The sequence below is a fragment of the Lontra canadensis genome, unplaced genomic scaffold (genome assembly GCF_010015895.1).
Source record: "Lontra canadensis isolate GAN:19392208 unplaced genomic scaffold, GSC_riverotter_1.0 scaffold51, whole genome shotgun sequence".
Taxonomy (NCBI): Eukaryota; Metazoa; Chordata; class Mammalia; order Carnivora; family Mustelidae; genus Lontra; species Lontra canadensis.
In genome coordinates this window covers 7,649,533-7,657,440 of record NW_022631045.1, presented here as the reverse complement: position 1 = coordinate 7,657,440, position 7,908 = coordinate 7,649,533, and the positions used below count along the sequence as shown (strand labels likewise).

Below are 7,908 nucleotides of genomic sequence, written 5' to 3'. Positions count from 1 at the left end.
TTTTTCAGATATAAATTTGGGGGGGCTCATTTTTAGGTTTTCGGTTTCTTCTAAAAGCTCGGTCTTTTAATTATTCTGACATAGTAATTACAGCTATTTTTAGGTCTGTGCTGGATGGAGCCTCAGGGGGTCTATTTCTATTTTCTCTTGCTTTCTAGGATTCCCTCATGTCTCCCTTTGTGTATTTGGCTATTTTGGGTGTTGTAATGTTTTTACAGAAATTTGTTTTTATAAGCAGCAAGGGGCTCTAGCAATCCAAACTCATGATTAAGCTGATTTGAAGCAGGTATTCAGTCCCTGTGGAAGTCAGTTGACTCCTAGGTCACCCTTACTTCTATAATATAGCCTACTGAACTATCCACCTAAAGCCTAAATTGTTTACTAGGTTTATTCCCCACCCTTTTGTGATTTAACTTTTTTTGCCTTGTTTTTACAAGCCTGTCAAAAACACTCATTTCTCAATTTCTCAGCCACTTCTTCCAGAATTGGTAAAGGCTCTATAAGAAAAGTTCCATAACTGCCAAGCTTATGTCTGTGATTTGTTTTCTCCTGGAACTTGGCCCTGTAATTCTTAATTAACTTGTTGGTTCTCTAATGCCTTCAAGGTTTGTTTTTTTTTTCCCCCCAAACATTTTGTCCAAGGTTTTGTTTTTATTATTGTTCTCAGTGGAGTGTTTGTTCAAATTACCTAGTCTACCAGTCCAGAAGTAAAAAAGCTGATCCTTTAAAAACATAAGTCAAATGATGACACTGAAACTCTTCATAAATAAAATAAAAGTCCAGTGAATTTACAGTGGTCCAGAAGGTCCTGTGCCATCTGGATCCAGGCTACCTCTCCAAATTTATTACCTCCAACTCTCAAATAACTTTCCAAAAATCTAATGATCAACTCAATGTACATTTCTAAAGTAGAAAGGCCATGTGATATGTCTGTTTTATAATCCCCATAGCATGTAGCATATTATCCAAGCAATATATCAGTTATGATTAAATTTGAATATATGCAAAAAATAAAGCCCCAAATAGTGGCTTGAACTAGACAGTTTATTTCCTGCTTCCATGGAAGAAGTCTGGAGATAGGCAGTGCAAGATATTATGAGGGCAGCAAGTATCAGGAACCCAGGCTTTTTTAAATCTTGTTGCATTACTCCACATGGTTTCCATTCCCAAAGTTCATCTATGGCCTAAGATGGTGCTAAAGTTCCTGATAGTGGCTGTAAAAACGAAGAGGGAAGTAAAAGAGTGCCCCTCCATTTTAGCAGACTTTTCAGAAGACATAATATCTCTGCTTTCTTCTGATCACCTAGTCAGTCATGTGGCTTTACCTACCTATAAGGGCAACTCAGAAATGTAGACTTTTAGCTGTAAAGCAGTGGGCTAAGCTAAAAATTTGAGGTACTTTTAGTAATGAAGGGGAAATAAGATACTGGTATGCAATTAGCAATCTCTGCTACAAACATTAAGCACATTTCCCCCTAAAGTTTCTTGAATTGTCTCTTTTTCTTGGTCTTGATCACCTCAACTACTGCTCAGATACTAATTCATTCAATGCTTACATCATTAAAATACACGATTTCAATCTTCCAAAGATATTCCCTGCAAAATCCTACAACTGAAACTTCTCCACCAAGTAAAATAACTTACCTTTTTCTTATGCAAACCTAGAAATACTATTTCTTTAATAAAACCTTTTTTTTTTGGCAAAATGAGAGATGGGAAAATTTCCCCTGAACACCCACAGTTGTCAGTCATATATTTTCAGTGAATTTACTCTGGTCTACTGAATGTGAATGGTTCTCTTCATTAGTCCATATCTGTGGTTAATTTATGTGGTGTGAGTGTCACTGTCTTAGTCCACGTGGGCTGCTATAACAAAATAACAGACTTGGTGGCTTATAAACAACAAAGTTATAGCTAGTTTGGAGGCTAGGAAGGCCGAGATCCAGATACAGAAGATTCAGTGTCTGATGAGGATCTGTTTTCCGCTTCATAGATGGCCATCTCTTTGCTATGTCCTTCTGTAGGAGAAAGGGTAACAGATGTCTCTGGGTCTCTTTTATAAGGGCACTAATCTCATTCATGAAGGGTACACCTTCATGACCTAATCACCTCCTAAATGTCCCACCTCCAAATACCATCCAAATACCTTTGGGGATTAGGTTTCAATATATAAATTGGGGGAGGACACAAACATTGAGTCTATAGCAGCCATTGTCTGTGAACCTTTAATGTGTTTCTTGGTACCAATACTTTCTATATTGGATTTTGCTTAATGTGCTTCCTTACCACTAGAAAGTAACCTCCAAATGGTAGGAAGCATGTCTGTTTTGCTCCTGTGTCTAGCATCTAGCATGGTGTGTGGAGCATAGTAGGTGTTCATTACATATTTCTTGGAAGAAGGAGAAATTTAACCGTTACTGCACACCTATTCTCTGCCAGGTAGTACAATAAGTATTTTGCAAATATAATTTTATGGATTCTTCAGAATAGCCAAATGTGGTAAGAATTATATCTCCTTTCACAAATGAGGTAAATGAAGCTTGAAGAAGATAAATAATTAAACTAATTCATAAAGCCAGAAAGAGGTGGATCTGAGGACTGACCTATAACCTTTTTCTCCTTTGTAAAGTCTCATTTTACTCCGGCTTGTTTCTGTCAGCCAGGTGGGCTGTTCCCTGGCTTCCTCTGATAACAGGTTGATTGATTTCATGATAAGATGGAAACAGCAAATAGTAGATTATTATCCTTTTAGTGACAAATTCCTGAAAGTCTCCTTGCTTTAACTAAAGGAATTCAGTTATAACAATTAGATTATAGGCATAATGGTAGGCAGTTGAGGGAATTGCTGGCTTAAAAAGGATAGATTCAGGAACATGTCCTCAAAAATCAAACAATGTGGATATTTCCCTATGCCGGCTAACACCAATCACCCACAAGGATCCATTGTTTAGGTGATATGATTTTGATATTAGGAGCTCTAGGAAAAGCAGAAACAATGACAAAAATTTCAGCCACGGTATCAGATAAACTTTAAAGGGTAAGGAAAAGGCAAGAAAGGCAGAAAAGACAGAGGGAAAAAGAAGAGAGGGAAACATACACAAAAGAACAGAAAACATACAAAACAGTGAAGTGGAGAGGGGGAAAGAATGGCGTCCATTTGTTTTGTTGTTGTTTTGGGTTTACTTCCTTTAGCTACTCAGCTTTCAGTCCTCATTCTTCCAGTAATAGCATCCCCATTTACCTATTGGTAATTCCATCCTCACTTTTGGATACCATCTGGTGGGACTGTTGTTTGGAGACCTGCCTTCCCCCAGGCCCTGAGTGAGGAAGAGTTGAACCCGGCTAAACCAGTTAAATGCTCTCTTCCTGGAATCAAAATCTTTTGTTTCAGATGCAGCTGTTGATAAGTTCATGCTGTGGAGACTCCTGAGCTGTTTGGGTCTGTCCTGAACCCCTGGGTCTTCAGCTCCTCTTCTCAATTCTCGGAGCTTCCCCAATTTACCCAATAAATTCCTTTCTGGCTTGAGTTTACCAGAGGCAGCTACTGATGTTTGCAATCAAAGAAGAGGAGCTGATACAGTCAAGGAAGGAGGGAGGTGGAAATAAATGCTGAAATTAAGATCTGGGATGAGATCCATTGAGAATCTATTTTTAGTTCCCCAAACACTAGGTACTGGGTACAAACCTAGTTCAAATCGGAAACAAAGTATAAATTCGTGTTCCATCATCTTAGATCTCTAGGAGCAAATATACTCACTCTATAAAGTAGCAGAGGGTTTCCAAAAGGTGAGAGTAATATTCTTTTCCAAGGATAGCCTATTGAAGGATTGACATTTCAATTTGGGTTACTGAAAAAGGATGTGTTTCCTGAAAGGCAGAGATTTACCTTCGTTTTTACTTTACGAGATCTTTGTGTCTTTGATAATTTCACATCTTAGGCATGACTAAAGGATTTTTCCATTCAAATCACCCTCCTTCAACTTGGCTAGTCCCTCCTCCCTCCCCATGGGATTCTTTCTTTTCACTGCCGGGGATTAAATTCTCTGTGAAAGCCTTGAAGGCTATAGACATCTGTACTGGAAAGGAGATACAAAACTGTCCAAAAAGAGAGAAGCACTCCCAAAGCTTAAGTGAGAAAATAATTGAACTCTTATTCATACTGGAAAAAAGTCTGGTTTCAAACTGAGTTTCTTATTGACTTTTTTTTGTCATAAAAGGATCATCGTTTGTGTTGAATAAGAAACGGTTATTGTTCTATTTTACCAAAGATGCTAAGTTTGCATGTTTTAAACATCAAACAAACATCTCCATAGAGAATGGCTTGCTGCCAATTTCTGGTGAGCCGGCCAGACTTTCAGAGAGGCCCACTTATACCAGTTCTGTGTTGGTGGGTGAGCAATTCAAGACAGAAGGCTGAATTAGAATTCAGTCCTAATCCTAGGGATGATGGTTTTATTAGGTCTTAGCCTCATGGTCAGAACACAGTCCCACATCACTTTAGTAGCTCAGATCCATTGCTCTCTCCTCAGGCCATGCACGTGACAGGCATGGTGTTGTTAGCTATGTGCAAAGAGCAGATGCCATGAGTACAAATGAAAAGGACCCAGAGTATATAGTGTAGACCTTAACTATCAGTACTAATCTCTCCACCTTATAATTATCTTACATTAATATTATATTCTGGCATCTGTTGTGTGGAGTCCTATGTTGTACCAAACGAAACTGTCAGTTTAGACGTGATAAAGGGGATCATGTAAAAATGATATATTATCAGAACTCTATCATCTCAATATTAGGCGTTGTTCAGTCTATTTATCTAACAACTCATGGGAAGCCTGAGGCGGGAAATGAAGGAATATGGTCCATAGAGGAGAACTGAGCTCTGGATATTAACTCTTAGAAAATAACCCCCTGAAAATGTCTTCTCTTTATGTTTATTTGCCATGGGAAATGGTGTATTTCTTTGCTCTGTGTGAAAATTCAGCTTGGGGAAAGAAAAAATCACATAGGTTATTATGTCAGGTCTCCCAAATGGTTATAGGACTGACCCCTTCAGTAAAACACCTCAGGGTTCTTTGCTTTTCTTATAATTGCTCGGGCTTTAGTTCTATTGAAAAGTGACTGGAAAAGCTATTCTATGAAATGACTCTTTAATATTTGATAAATGAGTCCGTCTTGTGGGCCTAGATTGTTGCAGCTGTCATGCTTCTCAGCTGAGACTGTGCATGCTCACATGGGATGGTCATTAAGCAAACCTTTTAAGATGACAGGACTTCAGTTCTTCTGTCTCATTTCCCAGAAAGAAGAATAATGGAATGAAGTCTGGAGAGTTAAAAGGGAAAGAAAAGGATGGGCACCCTTCCCCCACCACAGCTTGCTAACCTAGAAAGGCAACATAATTTGTGGTAAAGAGCTGCATTCTAAGTGGCAAAGTAAATAGGAGGTATTTATTTCTACATCTTCATGACAGTTTAATGAGATAGGAGGAGATTATTATTATTAGGCCCTTTCTGATTTGAGAAAATGGAGACAAAGGGATGCTGGAAAATATATTAAATATTACACTTAATCTGAATTAAAAGACCAGAACTTGCTCAAATATCTTAGTTCAGGGAAATGAACCTCCAGCTGGAGAGTGAATTGGACAATATAGATACTAGATACTCACTTTTGTCTGGATCCAGACGTTATTTCCATTCTAGTCCAAGTGAGGTTTGCTTTTAACCACAGACTAAGAGAGCTCTGGTCTCTCCCCAGAGAAATTAGACTGTCAGACCTCTCCCCTGGATTTCTCCTTCCTGCCACACACTCCCACACCCCATGCATACTACACATACCTACCAGCTGCCCACCAGAACCAGCTGCCTCAGGACAGGGCTGTCACGGGAAGTCTTCCTATGGATGGACAGCCCTTGGCAACAGCGTGGATGCTCGGCAAGAGTGTCCATTTGGCTTCGGTTCTGGCTTTGGGCTCTGACCCAGGTCTGGCAAAATAATACATACCCATTGTAGAAAACATGAAAAGTACACAGGATTTTAAAAAATTGCTTATAATCTCACCCCCCAGAGTGACCACTGTCCATATATTGGTATAATTTAAAAATTTTAAATTTAGATAAAATTTAAACATTTTATCTAAATAAAATATAGAAGTGTTCATTTAGTTGGGGGGGGGTCACACTATATATGCCATTTGGAATCCTACTTTACTTTTTTTTTTAACTGTGTATGTGAGCATTTCTCCATGTTATAAAAAACATTTTTTTGTAATTGCCACACACCATCTATGATATAAAAATTAATGATTATAGAGATCAAGGAGAAACCACAACACTGAAGGAGGAAAAAGGAAACAACCTAAAAGATGAAGATGGAGGAATGACTGTTCTAATTAGCAATTTGCAGATCCTAAACATTATGGAGGAGGGTGTTCAAGGAAGAGATTAGGAACTGGTACATAAGGAATGAAGCTGCTTTGATAAATGTATAAAATAACAAAAAGATAGTTGTTAGGAAAGGCATAATATATAATATTTAAACACCAAGAAAACAATTGCTATTGTGCAGCATTGAAATATATTGATAATGTTAATTAGTTAAAAATTTATTAAATAATAAAAGGGAAATGCCTGCATTTTAAAGATTTTTTAAAAAATTGTCAGAGAGAGCACAAGCAGGCAGAGCACAGGCAGAGGCAGAGGGAGAAGTAGGCTCCCTGCTGAGCAAGGAGCCTGATGCAGGACTCAATCCCACAACCCTGGGATCATAACCCCATATGAAGGCAGCTGCTCAACCGACTGAGCCACCCAGATGTCCTGGAAACACCTACATTTTAAAAAGAAGCCTAGAGGAAACCGGCGAAAAGGAGCTCCTTAAATTGTAAGAATAATATTCTTAACGTGGCATTGCAGGTTCTGACATTAGATTCCCTTTGTGAGCTTTAGTGAGAAGTTAGAAAAAGAGGTAGACAGGATGTTAAAGGCTGAACTGTCGAATTCCTCCCCACCCATGCCAAAGATTATTCTCAAGGACAAGAAAAAAATGTGGCAGTATTGACCTCTAGCAAAGTAGTTTGTGTTCACTGGAAATTGTTCCTGATACCACCAGCCCCTCCCTCCTTTGTTTCTGAGCCATCTCCCTCTTCTCAGTTACAGCCCAGGGGTGGGAGAGAGCTGGGAGGACAGGGCACTGGAGAAGACTATGGCTAATTGCAAAGATAATGGGCTGGGGCTCAGACAGAAGATGCCTTCCAATCCAGGCATTGTCACTTCTAACTTTGTCACCGGGGCAAGTGACTCAGACTGTCTGGGATTCCCTTTCCCCCTTTATACAGTGGAGATAATAATATCTTACTTCTTATAGGATATTAAATGAAAGTTGGTTGTTGTTCTTTATACTTTGTTTTTATTTGTCCATATATTTCAGTCTCTCCCACCCCCACTTTTTTTGACCATGGAGTTGTAGCTCATTTCAACAGTGATTCTGGTTTCTTGTTCATTTCATCTTTATCATTAATTACCTGAATTTGTGCTACGATAAGCTAGGGAGTTTCCTTCATCTTAGTACTTGTCATTTGATGTTTAATAAAGCTCATAGGTGGCACTAATAATATTCTTTAAACATTCATTAAACAAAAATTCCCTCAATAAATTTTTTATTGAGAACCTAATATGTGCTAAGCACTCTGTCAAATGATATGGCTAGAAATTAATAAATCCTAGCTAGATAAGAAAATCAAAGAGACGATGTCCAATATATTCAGAGAAAGGTGTAGACAACTACTTTTAAAATGTATAAGGCTGGTAAAAATTGGATTCTCAGTATAATATAAGTTAATAACAATATTAGTTTAATTTTAGGAAACTTTCTGATAGGGTAAGAATATGAATTTAGAAATTAGAAAGGTAA

General features: G+C 38.3%; 1 long non-coding RNA gene across 1 annotated transcript; it reads right to left on the bottom strand.

Moving 5' to 3' along the window:
- Window positions 1-1,132: 1,132 nt before the first annotated feature.
- LOC116877325 lies at window positions 1,133-5,967 on the bottom strand. Its single transcript, XR_004384611.1, has 2 exons — window positions 5,842-5,967; window positions 1,133-1,214 (listed from the first exon to the last, which is right to left on the bottom strand). It is a non-coding gene; the product is annotated as an uncharacterized LOC116877325 (long non-coding RNA).
- Between the last annotated feature and the right edge of the window lie 1,941 nt (window positions 5,968-7,908).